Source organism: Heptranchias perlo, chromosome 4 (genome assembly GCF_035084215.1).
Source record: "Heptranchias perlo isolate sHepPer1 chromosome 4, sHepPer1.hap1, whole genome shotgun sequence".
In the NCBI taxonomy this organism is placed as follows: domain Eukaryota; kingdom Metazoa; phylum Chordata; class Chondrichthyes; order Hexanchiformes; family Hexanchidae; genus Heptranchias; species Heptranchias perlo.
In genome coordinates, this window is record NC_090328.1 from 123,850,448 (window position 1) to 123,868,868 (window position 18,421).

General features: G+C 44.6%; 1 pseudogene; it reads left to right on the forward strand.

Moving 5' to 3' along the window:
• Nucleotides 1-489: 489 nt before the first annotated feature.
• LOC137320674 (5,6-dihydroxyindole-2-carboxylic acid oxidase-like) lies at nt 490-16,787 on the forward strand (annotated as a pseudogene).
• The last annotated feature ends 1,634 nt before the right edge of the window (nt 16,788-18,421 follow it).

Below are 18,421 nucleotides of genomic sequence, written 5' to 3' on the forward strand. Positions count from 1 at the left end.
GTGGTGTTGTCCATTATTGCCCTTTTTTGTTCACAATCTTTTTGTCTTGCAACCTGCCAACAAATTCTTTATACATTTGACACTCTTTTCTAACCAGAGAGTGGTTAGCATGTGGAACTTGTGAACCACATGGAGTAGTTGAGGCAAATAGCATAGATGCATTTAAGGGGAAGCTAGATAAACACGTGAGGGAGAAAGGAATAGAAGGTTATGCTGATAGTGTTATATAAAAAAGTGACACGGGAAGGCTTGTGCAGAGCATATACACCAACATGAACCAGTTGGGCTGAGTGGCCTATTTCTGTGCTGTACATTCGCTGTAATTCTATGTAATTTAGGATTGCGTGCCATTTTTAGTAATCTTTTAACTTTCCAACCTTTTCCGCAACACTGCTTTGTTTCCATTTCTTTCATCCAAATGTTTTACAAGCACTTTAAGGAAAAGTGGCTTATTTATAGTACTACATATACATGCGCATAAGGCAACCGATGTGTAAGATGACCCTTCCGCCAAATTTGCTCCCGAACAAACCCAAAAAAATCCATCGCTCTCAGGTAAGACGAGAGCCAAAGTTAGAAAGCTTCTATCCACCAAAATTCCCACCTTCATGTTGACAAGGATACACAAATGCATTTTCTCTCTCTGCTTCCTCATTTCAACCAGAGTTTTGTTATCAGCTGCTGTTCCATTTGGCTCCTCCTGTGCCATGATATTAAAAATACCTTTTCTTTCCTGACTTCAATACTGGCTCCTGCTGCTGATCTTAAATCACCTCTGTGATGAACAGAACAACAGCTGATAGGAAGGAGCTTCCTTTGAAATTGAAAATGAGATTGATAGATTTTTGTTAGGCAAGGGTACTAAGAGTTATGGAACCAAGGCGGGTAGATAGAGTTGAGATACAGATCAGCCATGATCTAATTGAATGGCGGAACAGGCTCGAGGGGCTGAATGGCCTACTCTTGTTCCAAGTTTCTGTCCCTCGGTTTTCTTCCTGTTTATTTGCCTCCTCTGCAAGGAATTTATTAAGCCCCAGCAAAAAAACGAATAATACAATTCAGTCCAACTGCAAAAAGCAGATTATAGCAACTATGGTTCTGGGATTTGAACCCATTATTTTCTCATTGATAAGTGCTTGGGGAGCAGAGCAGCTGATGGCAATGCAATTGCCTCCTCTAGCATTGTGATATTTAGTTGGCAATTCTCTCGCCTGATTTCAATTCAAATTCCCCCTGCTGATGTTGGAACTCCACTTTCTTCATTTACCTTGCTGGGCTGTCTTCGGTTTCAAATCACGAATGGGAAGTTGCAAGTTGGAAGGGAGCGTGCCATTTAAATAACACACCATTGCAGGAGATAATGGGAATGTATGCCTTTCATTTTCACTGTGTCAGAACATTCCCTAACCATGATTGTCTGACATGTTCACCCAGAGTGCTTTTCTTTTTTCTTTATCTGCAATTTTCTGCCCTTCTCCCCTAAAAGCACATAGTTATGCGAGAGGACGGATGTCTGTTTTCCTTCAATACCTGGTCCAAATAGTCATTTTTCATTTTGTCAAACTGAACAGTCAATAATATTCAACACTAGAGCTGAGCCTTACCCTGTTCTCTGTAGATTCCTACACACACATGCATTTTCCAGCAGGGGTCACTGGAAAGTGATCAAAAGTGGGAATCCCACCGTATTTTCCCCCTCCAGTCCCTAGCCTAGGGTTATTGAGCCCATACGTAGTGCCCCTATTGTGCCCTGACAGAGATCATCTAATTGCCGAATATAAGAATAAGATTAGAATGAAACGGCACAGAAGGAGGCCATTTGGCCCATCGTGCCTGTGCTGGCTACTGAAAGAGCTATCCAATTGGTCCCACTCCCCTGTTCTTTCCCCATTTTTCATAAACATAATCATAGTAAACAAATGTGTTCAGGGTAACAGTCCTCCTTAAGAGCAGGCCCCAAAAAGTCCATATTAAAAAGCTCAAAATCCTTCGTTAGCATTCATGGTGCAGGCTCCGCCCATTTGTACTTGAATATTGCAATCGGGGACCTGCAACTGGTGTAGGACCCTGATTTGTATATTTAAACAAAGTTGGGAGAGCTGGCCCACAGACTAGTCAAGCAACAGCCAGACATAGTCATACTCAAAAGATCGGACCTATCAGCCAACGGCTCAGATTCCTCCATCACCATTCCAGGGTATGTTCTGTCCCATCGACAGGACAGACAAACCAGAGTAGGGGGCACAGTGGTATATAGTCAGTGGGGAGTGGTCCTGGGAGTTTTCAAGATTGACTCCAGAGCCCATGAAGTCTTACGGTTTGACGTCAAACATGGGCCTCCTGCTGATTACCACCTACTGTCCACCCCCCGCCCACCCCCCTCAGCTAATGAATCAATACTCCTTCATGTTGAACACCACTTGGAGGAAGGACATAGCTGCCAGACTGGGCTTGCATCAGTTGGCGAGAGTACAAACACATGGGAATAACATACTTGACCGCGTCCTCACCAATCTACCTGACACAGTGAGTGTGTCCATGACAGCATTGGTAGAAGAGACCACCGGACAGTCCTCATGGAGACCAAGTCCAGTCTTTACATTGAGGATGCCCTCCATGTTGTGTGGCACTAAGTGGGATAGATTAAGAACACATCCAGCAGCTCCAAACTGGTCATCTATGAGGCGCTGTGGGCCATCAGCAGCAGCAGCAGTATTGTATACCACCACAATCTGTAACGTCATGGACTGTCATATCCCTCACTCCTCCATCACCATCAAGGCAGATGACCAATCCTGGTTCAATAAGGAATGTAGAAGAGCATGACCATCTCTAAAAAGAGAGATGCTAACCACCTTCCCTTGATAATCAATGGCATTACAATTGCTGAGTCCCTCACCATCAATATCCTGGAGGTCACCATTAGCCAGAAACTCAACTGGACTAGCCATTATAAATGCTGTAACTACAAGAGCAGGTCAGAGGTTGGATATTCTGCAGTGAGTGGCTGACCTTACTCCCCAAAGCCTCTCCACCATCCACAAGGAACTAGTCAAGGATGTTATGGAATATTCTCTACTTGCCTGGATGGATAGGAACATAGGAACATAGGAACAGGAGTAGGCCATTCAGCCCCTCGTGCCTGCTCCGTCATTTAATATGATCATGGCTGATCTGTGATCTAACTCCATATACCTGCCTTTGGCCCATATCCCTTAATATCTTTGGTTGCCAAAAAGCTATCTATCTCAGATTTAAATTTAGCAATTGAGCTAGTATCAATTGCCGTTTGCAGAAGAGAGTTCCAAACGTCTACCACCATTTGTGTGTAGAAATGTTTTCTAATCTCGCTGCTGAAAGGTCTGGCTCTAATTTTTAGACTGTGCCCCCTACTCCTAGAATCCCCAACTAGCGGAAATAGTTTCTCTCTATCCACCCTATCTGTTCCCCTTAATATCTTATAAACTTCGATCAGATCACCCCTTAACCTTCGAAACTCCAGAGAATACAACCTCAATTTGTGTAATCTCTCCTCGTAAATTAACCCTTGAAGTCCGGGTATCATTCTAGTAAACCTACGCTGCACTCCCTCCAAGGCCAATATGTCCTTCCAAAGGTACGGTGCCCAGAACTGCTCACAGTGCTCCAGGTGCGGTCTAACCAGGGTTTTATATAGCTGCAGCATAACTTCTGCCCCCTTGTACTCTAGTCCTCTAGATATAAAGGCCAGCATTCCATTAGCCTTATTGATTATTTTCTGCACCTGTTCATGACACTTCAATGATTTATGTACCTGAACCCTGAAGTCCCTTTGGACATCCACTGTTTTTAACTTTTTACCATTTAGAAAGTGCCCTGTTCTATCCTTTTTTGATCCAAAGTGGATGACCTCACATTTGTCTACACTGAATTCCATTTGCCACAGTTTTGCCCATTCACCTAATCTATCAATATCGGTAATTTTATGTTTTCATCTACACTGCTTACAATGCCACCAATCTTTGTGTCATCGGCAAAATTAGATATTAGACTTTCTATGCCTTGATCTAAGTCGTTAATAAATATTGTGAATAATTGAGGCCCCAAGACAGATCCCTGCGGGACTCCACTAGTCACATCCTGCCAATGTGAGTACCTTACCATTATCCCTACTCTCTGTCGCCTTTCGCTCAGCCAACTTCCTAATCAAGTCAGTACTTTTCCCTCAATTCCATGGGTTTCTATCTTAGCTAATAGTCTCTGATGTGGGACCTTATCAAATGCCTTCTGGAAGTCCATATAAATAACATCCATTGACATTCCCCTGTCCACTACTTTAGTCACCTCTTCAAAAAATTCAATCAGGTTTGTTAGGCACGACCTACCTTTTTCAAGTCCATGCTGGCTCTCTCTGATTAACTGAAAATTCTCGAGGTGTTCATTCACCCTATCTTTAATTATAGACTCCAGCATTTTCCCCACAACAGATGTTAGGCTGACTGGTCTATAATTCCCCGGTTTCCCTCTCTCTCCTTTCTTAAAAAGTGGAGTGACATGTGCAATTTTCCAATCTAGAGGGACAGTTCCTGAATCTAGAGAACTTTGAAAGATTATAGTTAGGGCATCTGCAATGTGCTCACCTACTTCCTTTAAAACCCTGGGATGGAAACCATCTGGTCCTGGGGATTTGTCACTCTTTCATGCTATTATTTTCTTCATTATTGTTGCTTTACTTATATTAATTTTATCGAGTCCCTGTCCCTGATTCAATATTAGTTTTCTTGGGATTTCCGGCATGCTATCCTCTTTTTCGACTGTAAATACTGACGCAAAGTAATTGTTCAACATGTCCGCCATTTCCCCATTGTCAATGACAATATCACCACTTTCAGTTTTTAAGGGGCCAACACTGCTCCTGACCACCTTCTTTTTCCTAACATAACTATAAAAGTTCTTCGTATTGGTTTTGATATCCCTTGCAAGTTTCTTTTCGTACCCTCTTTTTGTAGCTCTTACTATCTGTTTTGTGACCCTTTGTTGATCTTTGTATCTTTCCCATTCGCCAGGATCTGTGCCATTTTTTGCCTTTTTGTATGCCCTTTCCTTATGTCTTATACTGTCCCTTACCTCTTTAGTTGTCCATGGCTGTTTTTTTTGGCAAGTAGAGTTCTTGCCCCTCAGGGGTATAAACCGATTCTGTATCACATTAAATGTTTCTTTAAACATTTCCCACTGATCATAAGTCGTTTTACCCATTAACAGATTTGCCCAGTTTACTGTGGATAGTCTCTGTCTCATCCCATTGAAATCGGCCTAAGTCTAGAATCTTAGCAGCTGATTCACTTTTTTCCCTTTCAAACACTACATTGAACTCGATCATGTTATGATCGCTATTGAATTGATTTTCACGTACAGTTAAGCCGTTAACTAAATCTGGGTCATTACTCATTACTAAATCTAGTATGGCTTGCCCCCTTGTTGCCTCTGGAACATACTGCTGTAGAAAACTATCCCGGACACACTCAAGAAATTCACTACCTTTTTGACAGTTGCTGGTCTGCTTTTCCCAATCTATGTGAAGGTTAAAGTCCCCCATTAAGACTACTATGCCTTTGTTACATGCTTGTCTAATCTCTGCATTTATACAATCTAGCACTTCAGAGCTGCTGCCAGGGGTCCTATACACAATTCCCACTATAGTCTTAGATCCTTTCCTATTCCTCAATTCAACCCATAAGGTCTCTGTTGGCTGCTTACCTCTCGTTATATCCTCCTTTATCATTGAAGTGATTTCATCTCTACTCACTAAGGCTACTCCTCCCACTCTTCCATTTTCCCTATCTCTCCTGTAGACCTTATAACCCGGTATATTTAGTTCCCAATCCTGACCATCCTGCAGCCATGTCTCAGTAATAGCTATCATGTTATACCCTCCAATTTGAATTTGAACCTGTAGTTCATTTAATTTATTCCTTATACTCCGTGCATTTGTATATAGAACTCTTAGTTGGGCCACACACCCTAGCCTGACCTTCAGCTTTGGGTTAATCGCCTTACGCCTTCTAGTTTTTATTTTATCTGTCGTGCCTAAAGTACACTTTCTTTCCGCTGCTCTACACTTTTCCCTTTCACTTGTTCTTGAACAACTGTTTGTACTATTTGTATTGTAAATTTCCCCCGGGTCTTCCCCTCTCTTGCTGCTCTCAACTTTACTCCCTTCTGACTCCCCGCTCAGGTTCCCATCCCCCTGCCACTCTAGTTTAAACCTTCCCCAACAGCACTAGCAAACACCCTGCGAGGACATTGGTCCTGGTCCTGCTCGGGTGTAACCCGTCCCACTTGTACAGGTCCCACCTTCCCCAGAACCGGTCCCAATGTCCCACGAATCTAAATCCCTCCCTCCTACACCATCCCTGCAGTCACACATTCATCCTGTCTATTCTCCTGTTCCTATGCTCACTAGCACGTGGCACTGGTTGTAATCCTGAGATCACTACCTTTGAAGTCCTACTTTTTAATTTACCTCCTAACTCCTTAAATTCACCTTGCAGGACCTCATCCCTTTTTTTACCTATGTCGTTGGTGTCGATATGGACCACGATTACTGGCTGTTCACCTTCCCCCTCCAGAATGCCCTGCAGCCGTTCCGTGACATTCTTGACCCTAGCATCAGACAGGCAACGTACCATCCTGGAGTCATGTTTACAGCCGCAGAAACGCCTATCTGTTCCCCTTACAATTGAATCCCCTATCACTGTAGCCCTGCCACTCTTCTTCCTCCCCTCCTGTGCAGCAGAGCCACCCGTGATGCCACGAACTTGGCTCTTGCTGCTTTCCCCTGATAAGCCATCTCCCCCAACAGTATCCAAAGTGGTATTTCTGTTTGAAAGGGAGATGGCCCCAGGGGACTCCTGCTCTACCTGCCTAATCCTTCTACTTTGCCTGGCGGTCACCCATTTCCTTTCTGCCTGCGTAATCTTTACAGCTGAAACAACACTCAAGAAGCTCAACACCATCCAAGACACTAGTCCATTTGACCTCTAGCCTAAACATCCAATCCCTCCTCCGCTGGTGTACCGTGACTGTATTGTGTACTACCTACAGAATACACTATAGCAACTCATCAAGACTTCTTCAGCAGCACTTCCCAAACCCGTGACCACCACCATCTAGAAAGGCAGCAGGTGCATGGGAACATCATCATCACACACCATCTTGACTTGGACACATATCGTCATTTATTTGTCGTCACTTGGTCAAAATCCTGCAACTCCCCACCTAACAGTATTTTGGGAGCACCTTCACCACACTGACTGCAGCAGATCAAAAAGAACACCATCACCACTTTCTCAGGGCAGCTAGGAATGGGCAATAAATGCCAGCGAGGCCCACATCCCGAGAATTAATTTTAAAAGAATCAGCTTGGTGACTATTTTCAGCACTGCCCCCGGCAGTTGAATGGCTCCCCTGTGACTCAGCAACCAGACTCAAGTCTGACCAGATCATTGAACAGTTTCATCACAACTTCCTTTGTCATACATTCTACCATTTGGCGATGTAGTTCACCATTACATACGAACATACGAATTAATAGTAGGAGTGGGCCATTCGGCCCCTCGAGCCTGCTCTACCATTTGATAAGATCATAGCTGACCTGATTGTGACCTCAATCCTACTTTCCCGTCTACCTACTATAACCTTTGACTTCCTTGTTAATCAGGAATCTATCTCAGACTCAGCCTTAAAAATATTCAGTGACCCTGCCTCCATCGCTCCCTGGGGAAGGGAGTTCCACAGATTCAAGACCCTCTGAGAGAAAACATTTCTCCTCATCCCTGTCTTAAATGGGAGACCCCTTATTTTTAAACTGTGGCCCCGAGTTCTAGTCTCACCCACAAGAGGAAACATCCCCTCAGCATCTACCCCTTCTAGTCCCCTCAGGATCTTGTATGTTTCAACAAGATCACCTCTCAATCTTCTAAACTCCAGTGTATACAGGCCCAACTTGTCCAACCTTTCCTCATAAGATAACCCCCTCATCCCAGGAATCAGTCGAGTGAATCTTCTCTGAACCGCCTCCAAAGCAATTATGTCCTTTCTTAAATAAGGAGACCAAAATCTAGATGTGGTCTTACCAATGCCCTGTACAACTGTAGCAAAACATCTCTACTTTTATATTCCATTCCTCTTGCAGTAAATGACAACATTCCATATGCCTTCCTAATCACTTGCTGTACCTGCAAACTAGCATTTTGTGATTCATGTATTAGGGCACCCAGATCCTTCTGTACCTCAGAGTTCTGCAATCTCTCTCCATTTAAATAATATACTGCTTTTCGATTCCTCCTGCCAAAGTGGACAAGTTCACATTTTCCCACATTATACTCCATCTGCCAAATTTTTCCCACTCACTTAACCTATTTATATCCCTTTGCAGACTCCTTATGTCCTCTTCACAACTTACTTTCCTACCTGTGTCATCAGCAAATTTAGTAACCATACATTCGGTCCCTTCATCCAAGTCATTGATATAGATTGTAAATAGTTGAGGCCCAAGCACTGATCCCTGTGGCACTCCACTCGTTACATATTGCCAACCTGAAAATGACCCATTTATGCCTACTCTCTGTTTCCTGTTAGCTAACCAATCCTTAATCCATGCTAATATGTTACCCCCTACACCATGAGCTCTTATCTTGTGTCGTAGCCTTTAATGTGGCATCTTGTCAAAAGCCTTCTGGAAATCCAAGTACACCACATCCACAGGATCCCTCTTATCCACGTTGCTTGTTACTTCCTCAAAGAACTCTAATAAATTAGTCAAACACGATTTCCCCGTCACAAAGCCGTGTTGACTCTGCCTGATTGCATTGAGATTTTCTAAGTGCCCTGCTATAACCTCCTTAATAATAGATTCTAGCATTTTCCCTATGACAGATGTTAAGCCATCTGGCCTGTAGTTTCCTGCTTTCTGTCTCCCTCCTTTCTTGAAGACGAGTCACATTCGCTATTTTCCAATCTGATGGGACCCTCCTGGAATCTAGGGAATTTTGGAAAATTAATACCAATGCATCTACTATCTCTGCAGCCACTTCTTTTAAGACCCTAGGATGAAGTCCGTCAAGACCTGGGGACTTGTCAGCTTTTAGTTCTAATAATTTTTTCAAAACCCTTTCCTTGGTGATTGTAAATGTTTTAAGTTCCTCCCTCCCTTTCACCTCTTGATTCACAATTATTTCTGGCATGTTATTTGTATCCACTACAGTGAAGACGGTCGCAAAATATCTGTTCAATTCATCCACCATTTCCTTATTCTCCATTATTAATTCCCCAGACTCACACTCTAGATGACCAACGCTCACTTTACTTACTCTTATCCTTTTTAAATACCTGTAGAAACTCTTACTATCTGTTTTTATATTTCTAGCTAGCTTTCTCTCGTACTCTAATTTCTCCCTCCTTATTATTCTTTTAGTCATTCTTTGCTGATTTTTATATTCTGACCAATCTTCTGACCTGCCACTAATCTTCGTGGAATTGTATGCTTTTTCTTTCAATTTGATACTATCTTTAACTTCCTTAGTTAGCCACAGATGGTACGTCCTTTCCCTAGAGTCTTTCTTTCTTGCTGGAATGTATCTTTGATGAGTTTTATGAAATATCTCATTAAATGTCTGCCACTGCATCTCTACTGACCTATCCCTTAACCTAATTTCCCAGTTCACTTTAGCCAGCTCTGTCTTCATACCCTCACAATTGCCTTTATTTAAGTTTAAAACACTAGTCTTAGACTTACTCTTCTCTCCCTCAAACTGAATGTGAAATTCAATCATATTGTGGTCACTGCCACCTAAAGGCTCCATTACAATGAGGTCATTAATTAATCCTGTCTCATTACACATTACCAGATCTAGAATAGCCTGCTCTCTGGTTGGCTCTAGAACGTGCTACTCTAAGAAACTGTCCCGAAAGCACTCTATGAACTCATCTTCCAGGTTACCTTTGCCAATCAGATTCTTCCAATCTATTTGTAGATTAAAATCACCCTTGATTATCGCTGTTCCTTTCTCACAAGCCCCCATTATTTCTTGCTGTATACCCTGTCCTACAGTGTGGTTACTGTTGGGGGGCTTATAAACTACTCCCACACGTGACTTCTTGCCTTTACTATTTCTTATCTCTAGCCAAACTGATTCTACATCTTGGTCTTTAGAACTAAGGTCATTTCTCTCTATTATACTCATGAAATCCTTAATTAACAGAGCTACCCCTCCACCTTTTCCTAGCTTCCTGTCCTTCCGAAATGTCAAGTACCTTTTAATATTCAGGTTCCAGCCTTTGTCATCTTGCAGCCATGTCTCTGTAATGGCTATCAGATCGTACATATTTATTTCTATTTGAGCTGTCAATTCTTCCATTTTGTTACGAATGCTACGCGCATTCAGATACAAAGCCTTTAGTGCTGTCTTTTTACCATTTGGCATTGTTGATTGGTGCTCTGCATTGGTTTGAAACATTGAGCATTGACTTTACTAAGCCTCGTGGGTCTCTTTCAACTTCCATTTTTTCTTGCGGTACGCATTACTTTGCACTTACATTGAGTTACATTGATTTTACAGCACAGAAACAGGCCATTCAGCCCAACTGGTCTGTGCACATGTGCTTGTTTTGCACCGTAGAGCGTGTACATTATATAGTTAAAAGTTTTGACAAAAAATGTGTTTACAAAGTGCGAAATGAAGAATTAATTCTATATTATTTTACAATAATCACTAAAAACAGTTTATCTGGTCATTATCTCATTGCCGTTTGTGGGACCTTGCTGTGTGCAAATTGGCTGCTGCATTTCCTACATTACAACAATGACTATACCTCAAAAGTATTTCATTGGCTGTAAAGCGCTTTGGGAGGTCATGAGGTCGTCGCTATAAATGCAAGTCTTTCTTTTCTTTTATAATCGGATTAGCCAATAGAGGGGATAATGGGGACAGGGCGGGAAAGTGGAGTTGAGGTCGAAGATCAGCCATGACCTTGTTGAATGGTGAAGCTCGAGGGTCTGTATGGCCTACTCCTGCTCCTATTTCTTATGTTCCTATAGAGCTTGTATTAATATAAATAACAAAATCCTTCCATTCTTTGCAGATCAAAAGTGATAAAAGTGAAAAATTCTTGTTGGCTTGTGCTTGTTGTTGGCATACTAATCTGTCTATAATGAATATGTTATGAGCAGTAAAGAAACATCTGGAATTTTGATTTGAGTTGAGCTAATTCTCAACAAATATTGACAGTTGAACTCTCCAACAAGAAAATTTTCAAGCACTAATGGTTAAACTGCAGCTGGGATAATGTACTCAGGGAGCATGTTGGTGATAAGGAATGTGATCTGAGGGAATGGTATTTCTGTTGTTAAGACCCTATTTGTCTGTTTGTTTTTGAGACTGCAGTTTGTCTGAGAATATGTGTGATTTATGCAGGGGGAGAGGGCATTGTTGCTGAAAAGAACATAAAGCCTGATCTGCTGGGGTTCCAAGTGCACTAAATATCCACAAACCTCAAGATCAAAAGTATATTGAAGTAATTGTGTTGGAGGATTGAACCATACCTGTGGGGAGCTTGCATTGTCAGGACTTGATGGAACAATTAGAGGACTGGAGTCCATGTGAGAAGTAATTGCAATTCTGTCACCTGGCCTGCTCGGAAAATGCATACAGTCCGTTATGTTCCAATAGTCCATGTTGAAAGTAATAATTTTTAAAAAATCTACAAAGATTATACCAAATAAATTATGACTCTTTTCAAATATATATTTCCTGCTCGTTATCAATCAGCTGTTTGATCCGCTTATTAGTAACACTGTTTAATATCATGGCACACAGTAATCGTTCAATATCCACTATTCAGAATATCTGCACCATAGGTCCAAAGTCACGAAATTCCTCCCAAGCATGCTACACTTACATAGAATTACATTGAGTCTACAACACACAAACAGGCAATTCAGCCCAACTGGTCTATGCCGACGCTTGTACTCCACACGAGCTTCCTCCATCCCTACTTCATCTAACCCTATCAGCATAACCTTCTATTCCTTTCTCCCTCATGTGCTTATCTAGCTTCCCCTTAAATGTATCTATGCTATTTGCTTCATCTACTCCATGTGGTAGCAAGTTCCACATTCTAACCACTCTCTGGGTAAAGATGTTTCTCCTGAATTCCCTATTGGATTTATCAGTGACTATCTTATATTTATAACCTCTAGTTTTGGACTCCCCCCACAAGTGGAAACAGCTTCTCTATATCTACCCTATGAAACCCCTTCATAACTTTAAAGACCTCTATCAGGTCACCTCTCAACTTTCTCTTTTCCAGAGAAAAGAGTCCCAGCTTGTTCAGTCTTTCCTGATAGTTATAACCTCTCAGTTCTGGTATCATCCTTCTCCCATACCTCTGTATCCTTTTTGTAATATGGAGACCAGAACTAAGCACAGTACTCTAAACGTAGTCTAACCAAGGTTCTATATAAGTTTAACATAACTTCCCTGCTTTTGGAATTCTATTCTTCTAGAATAGTGCTTTGTTAACCATCATTGCTCCTTTTAATGATTTGTGAATCTGTACCCCTAGATCCCTTTGCACCTCTGCCCCATTTAAACTCTTATTTTTCAAGGAGTAGGTGGCCTCCTTATTCTTTCCACCAAAATGCACCACCTCGCACTTATCTATATTGAAATTCATTTGTTATTTATATGTAAGTTTGCTAATGTCTTCTTGTATTTTGTCGCAGCCCTCCTCAGTATTAACTAAATCCCTCAATTTGGTCTTCCTGATAAGTTTAGACAAATTTGTGGCTCATCCATGACTCTATGCCAGACAGGCAGTGCGATGGCATAAAGGTGGTTGTGGATTCAACAGGAGTAGACCTGGGTGTCACCAGCATATATATGAAAGCGGAACTAGTGCCTGCAGGTGATGCCACTGAAGAGCATGAGGAAGAGGAGGAACCTTAGGGGGGCACTGGAGGCGACAGAAAGCTGGAGTAAACCACTTACAGTAAAAGGGAAAATGCTAGCCTTGCTTTACCATAAAGCCCATTGTCCAGTCCTCCAATTGAACTTTTCCAGATAAGCTTTCCAGTGATTTCATAGAATCAAAGGGGGGAATTTTACCCACCCCCCACCGGTCAGGCAGGAAAGGGGATATTGGTGGGGGGGTAAAATTCTTAAAAATGTAAATCCCGACCCCAACACTCCGTGCAGGTGCCTATTTCCGGATTAACCGAGGTGGGTTGGGGGCGGGCGGTTAACATGCTCTCGAGAGGTGGGTCGTAATTTTAACATGTTAATGAGGCCGCGCACCTCAGATATTAGCAGCCATTTGGATTTAATGGCTGCGGGCCGGGTTTCCCAGGGCTCAGGAAACCTGGCAGCTGAAGGGAGGTGAGAACTGCCAGATCCAGTAGGTAAGTGCTTTTCCAGGACTGCTTGTGAGCCAGGAGGAATCAGTGGTTCTTCCCCCCCCCCCCACCCCGGTCCCCTCAAGCTAACCTGCCATGATCTGCCTCCCTCTGTACGATCATCCAACGCCCCCCTCCCCTCTGCGATCTCCAGACCACCTCCCCGCGATCTCAAGAGCTCCTCCCTGCGATCGGCTGATCCCATCGCCCCCGATCCGATGTCTCCCTCTCTCGCCACCTCTCTGCCCTCTGCAATCTCTCTCCCCTCTGCGATCTCTATCTCCCTCCCTGGTGATCTCTCTTCCCCACCCCCCCACCCTGGTCCTTGGCTGCGGCCTTCTGCGACAGGCCTTCCCGCCTGACAGCCAGTCAGCCTTTCAATCTGGCTGGCTGCCGTGCAGCAAACGGAAGAAGGAAATTCAAATGAGGTCCTATCGTTAAATTCGGCAGGACCACTGTGTTTCCCGTATTACTGGGTTTCCCAGCTATTAAAAGTCACCTCCGATCCCTCCCCGTAAATATTGGGGCCATAGAGTTGTACAGCACAGAAGGCGGCCATTCGGCCCATCGTGCCTGTGCCAGCTCATTGAAACAGATATCCAATTAGTCCCACTCCCCTGCTCTTTCCCTGTAGCCCTGCGGATTTCTATTTTATTCACTACTGGCTTTTCAACTGATGTCGTGTCTCAAAGAAGTAGAATAACTTTAATTGGACGCAGTGCAAGGAGGCTCTTTGCCTCTCCACAATATATCCAAGTTCAGCAACTCAATGGTATATAAGATGAAACTTGCATCTAATCACACTGCACTGTCTCAGCAATTTGAATTTACTTGACTTCCATGCCTTAATTATTGTTGTCTGTTTTTGTCTTGACAGCAACTACCAATTATACCATTAGACACAATTACCAGCCCATTACGTAAAGCATCACATTAAACACCTTGTTCACTGAGATTTTTACTTTCTCTCTCTGGTAACTTAACGCTTTAATACGCCAACTGCTTTCTCCAAATATCACGTTTCTTCCTATCTTTGCACTGAGTGCTTGATGAAAACAAATGATTAACATTAAATAAGGGAACTTTATGAACAATTTGTAACGATTGTCAGTTGGATTTATTCTGTTGCATTATGATAATATAGCAGAAAGCACAAGTATGGGCTGCATCAGCATTATCTGGGATAGTAGGCAGTAAAACTGAGCATTCAAATACTGTAAATTACACCGGGCTAGAATTTGCCGTCAAAATAGGCTGCGTCTAGTACCATCTAATGGGGGAGGAGGAGAGCATGATCCAAGTCTAACGGGGGGAGGAGGAGGAGACCGTGATCCATCTCCACATCTGGACCATGTTCTCCCTCTCTTACCCCCCCCCCCCCACCTCCGTTAGACCTGGATCACATTCTCTCCCCTCCCCGCCCTGCTCTGCTCCCTTGGGCTCCCCCTTTCCCCTGCTGCTACTGCTCCCCTCCTTTGCTCCTGCCCCCCCCCCCCGTTCCCCCAGTTGCTTCTGCTTCCCCCCCTTCTGCTTCCCCTTGCTCCCCCCTTCCCCCGTTTCCCGCACTGCTTCTGCTAGCCCTTCCCGCGGTTCTGCTTCCCGTGCTGCTTCTGCTCCCCCTTTCCCCTGCTCCCCCCCTTCCTTCGAGCCCTCCTGCTTATGCTTCCTGTGCTTCCCCCTGTTTCCACACCCCCCCCCACCCCAGTTTCTCCCCGACTTCTCCCCTTCCTCTGGACTCTGCTCTCCTGGTCTCTCCCATTATGACTACCTGCATCGGCTGCATTTTTGGTGCTCACCCTCTGGTCCGGCTTTTAATGAATGGGCAGCAAGGGCAGTTGGTGACCTCCAATGCGTATGAAGGCTGAGACCCCCCAGTGCAGTACTGAGGGCGTCGGAGGTTTAAACTTTCAGATGTGACGTTGGGGGAAAAAAATTGGATAGGGACCGTTTTTGGGCATAGGTAGCGTGATGCGCTATTACCCAGCGCCCAACGATCCCTGCGCAGGCAGGACTCAAGTTTCAGTAGGCCCGAGGTCTCACCTGCAATCAGCGTTCGGTTCCAGGCCTCGCAGGTGGAATCAATGCAATTCGTACTTTCCACCACCAGGGGCGCTCCATCCCTTAAAGGGAGGGTGTTTCTTCGCAATCTCTTAAAGATTTCTCTGCACGGCGACCGTCCACGCACAGTTCCCCAGGGAGTGCGTGCGGTTCGAGGTGCTCCCGAGCGGGGAGTGCTGCCCGCCCCTCACCGCCGACCTCACCGACCGCTGCGGCTCCAGCCTGGGCCGGTGCTCCTGCGCCGATCTGCCGGCGGCCGGCCCCGCGCCTGGTCCGGCGGGACGTGCGCCGCCTCAACCCCGAGGAGAAAAGGGCGCCTGGTGAGGGCCCTCCACCTGGCCAAGCTCACCCCTCACCCCGACCTGGTGGTGGCCACCCGCCACCTCGCCGACCTGTACGGGCCCGACGGCCGGAGCCCGCAGTTCGACGACATCTCCATCTACAACCTCTTCGCCTGGACTCCGTCAGCAAGACCTACCTGGGAGGCGGCCGCACCGACGGCGGCGCCGACTTCTCCCACGAGGGGCCCGCTTTCCTCACCTGGCACCGCTACCACCTGCTGCAGCTGGAGCGGGACATGCAGGCACTGAGGGTGGCCCTATTTGGCGGAATCCAGGTGGGAATGTTGCTGGACCGATGGTGCAGCGTCTACCTGATGCCCAGGATATAGCACAATGTTTAGACATATCCTCTTACGACACACCACCTTTCTACTCCAATTCAACCGATAGTTTCCGAAACACGGTGGAAGGTTATAGTGATCCCTCGGGAAGGTATGATCCAGCAGTTCGCAGTTTGCATAATCTGGCACATTTATTTCTTAATGGACCTGGTGGGCAAACCCACTTGTCCCCAAATGACCCTATCTTTGTGTTGTTGCATACATTTACTGATGCAATATTTGATGAGTGTTTGAAGAGGAGTAATGCAGATTTATCTATCTTTCCATTTGAAAATGCTCCCATAGGACATAACCGAGGGTATAATATGGTTCCCTTTCGGCCTCCTGTAACCAATGTAGAAATGTTTTTGACAGCACCTGAAAACCTTGGCTACACCTATGAAGTTCAATGGCCAAATCGTACACTCTCATTGTTGGAAATGATAACGGTGGGGATTGTGGCAGCTCTCGTGTTGGTTGCTATTGTTTTCATGGTCTCCATGTTAGCTTTATGCAGAAGAAGAAGAAACCTGGCTGCAAGTGAACTGAACCAACCTCTCTTAGAAACTCCGTGTCAGCACTACTCATAATATGATGCATCAACAGTAATCCGAAAAGCCTCACAGTCTGCTATCTGACTCCTTCTTCTTTGATTTTTTTTTCATGCTTTTATACCATACCGATGATGTGCAGCAAGAAAACAGGGTGACTTTCTGTGACTGTTTAGATAAAAGATCTAATGAGAAGTAAGCTCTAATCTCATGACCTGCTGCAGCCTTTAATGAAATAAGCCAACTATCATTGGCCTGCACTGAAAACGATTACTTCTGACTCATTAATGGTAGCTGTCGTGGCTTTTAGTAGGGTTTAAAATTGATACGAATTGGAGTTAATTTGAGACCTTGGTTAAATAAGCCTCAAACTTAATGCTAAAGGGATATGGGGAAAAAGCGGGAACAGAGTACTGAATTAGACGATCAGCCATGATCATTTTGAATGGCGGAGCAGGCCCGAAGGGCCGAATAGCCTACTCTTGCTTCTATTTTCTATGTTTCTATGTAGCTGATACCTGTTATTTGCTGAAAATAACAGTCTACTGTCTGCACGGAGTCAAACACGTAAAACACAGATGCAGGTCCCATTGCTATGTTTACACACTGAATAAAGATTAAAACATTGAATAAAGGTTGCACACTACTAAATCCCACATCCTCCGATCTGCAAGCCAGACCTCACCAATCTGCCGATCTGAGTTCGTACCAGGCCTGCGAGAGTGCATGCACCAAGGTTCCGTGCTGATGCACTAGAGACCTGGTGCAAGAGGTGGGCAGAAGGAGGGACATCCTATATCCGCAGTGGGGGCAAGAGGCCCTCCAGACATATATCTAAGAGGCAGCAGGGGATGAAGTCAATGCCAGGCGCACAGCATCATGAACATGGATGCAGTGCAGGAAGAAGTTCAATGCTTTGACATGAGTGGTCAAGGTGAGTGAGGTCAACTGTCAAGTGGCATCTCCTACCAACTGCATCACTAGCCGCATCCACTGCTCCACACACTACACCCCCCATCACCCACATACCAACAAACTCAATCTTTCCATCAGTACTCAACTCTTCCAACCAGATGCTTCCTCTCACCCTTACTGTTTCAAGCCGCCCACTCACAATTCACAGGACACACACACTGGCAGCTATTCAACCATGATAGGCACATCATCCAGACACACGTCCCGTTTTCTTGCAGGAGAAGGTGGTGCATATCAGGAGGCAGCAAATGGCATTTAGCCCCTCGAGCCTGTTCCGCCATTCAATGAGATCATGGTGGACCTGTGACCTAACTCCATCTACCCGCCTTAGCCTCATATCCCTTAATACCCTTGGTTCGCAGAAATCTATCAATCTCAGATTTAACATTCACAAGTGAGCCAGCATCAACTGCCATCTCCAGAAGAGCGTTCCAAATGTCTCCCACCCTTTGCATGTAGAAGCATTTCCTAACTTCACTCCTCCACATCCTGGCTCTAAATGTTAGGCTATGTTCCGGCGTCCTAGTATTGAAGTCTAGGAGACCTCCAAAAACAGTTACAAATATCTCGGCAGCCAGAAGCAATAATCCAGCCAGTAATCTGTAAATCCTGCATGGTCCCTTTAAATAGTGCTGGTGGGGGGTCCTTCAGGCACTTTAAGACACGTTTAGATGGTCGAGGTTATGACTGCGCGTTGAGTTGAGTGTTAAGTGCCAAAATGGTGTCTATCACTTTAAATCAGCG